Here is a 1026-nt window from a genome sequence, read left to right as displayed (position 1 = left end):
TTTTATAGGCCAAAATTAGGAACTATTGATTTGATGACTAATTGATGAGTGGGTGGCCAACTTTTGGCATGGTGACAATCTTTATCTTCTCTTGTCTACCTAAAACATCATTGATAATGTCAGAATTAGAATCACTTGAAAACATAAAAGTTATAGAAAATTGTCTCAAATTTAAAAAAAAAATGGAGGTCATTTGAACTTCTAGATATGAGCCAAACATTGAACAGTACGTAGGCTGTAAGACAAATTTGAACTATTTTATTGTTGCTACAATTTAAACTTGAAAATGCCATTTGTAAATCTTAGACTCCATATAACAGTTGTTGGCCTATATCTTACCTTTCCATCCATATAAAGTAGACCTAAATTTGAGATCTACAGCTCCAAATATGACCTAATTACCGAATAGTATTCCGGTTTGGATTGCACTAATATCTCTTTTCTAAGTTTGGGCATCGCTTTGTCCTTTCAGTTTCAATTCTTAAATTCATCAATCAATCTTTTCATTTATGTGATAGGCCTGCATTTAAAACGAACATTTACCATAAATTAAAGGTATCTTATATTATTAGATATGTTATTATAAAACATGTTTTAGTTGAGTTATTGATACTTCAAATGCAAAATGATGATATAAAAACTTGATAAAAATACACTTTTAAGTACTAATCACTCAGCCACCTCACCAACAGGTCCCTAATGCTTCTCCTCCTACTTTGAATTTAGTCATTAATCTCTTGCATTTTGATCTTTAGCGGGTTTTAGACAGTGGTGCTCCATCATCTCCTCCTCTGGCTCCTTGATAACATACCATGGTTCTTAGGCCAAGGAAGGTTACGACGGCTAACCTCAACATCATTCTTTAAGGCATTCATCTTCCCTTAACCACAAACCTTTCACATTTTAGGAGGCACATCGTTAATTTCTCTAGCAAAATGCTATGCAAGAGAAAATCTAGGCTTTGCATGACAATGGTATATGGACCATGATTAGTACGTAAAAGCACATTTTTTATCAAGGTTTTAT

This window comes from Populus euphratica, unplaced genomic scaffold (assembly GCF_000495115.2).
Source record: "Populus euphratica unplaced genomic scaffold, PopEup_1.0 scaffold302.1, whole genome shotgun sequence".
Lineage (NCBI taxonomy): Eukaryota > Viridiplantae > Streptophyta > Magnoliopsida > Malpighiales > Salicaceae > Populus > Populus euphratica.
The sequence above is the reverse complement of the archived record's forward strand: the minus strand, read 5'-3'. Positions refer to the sequence as shown.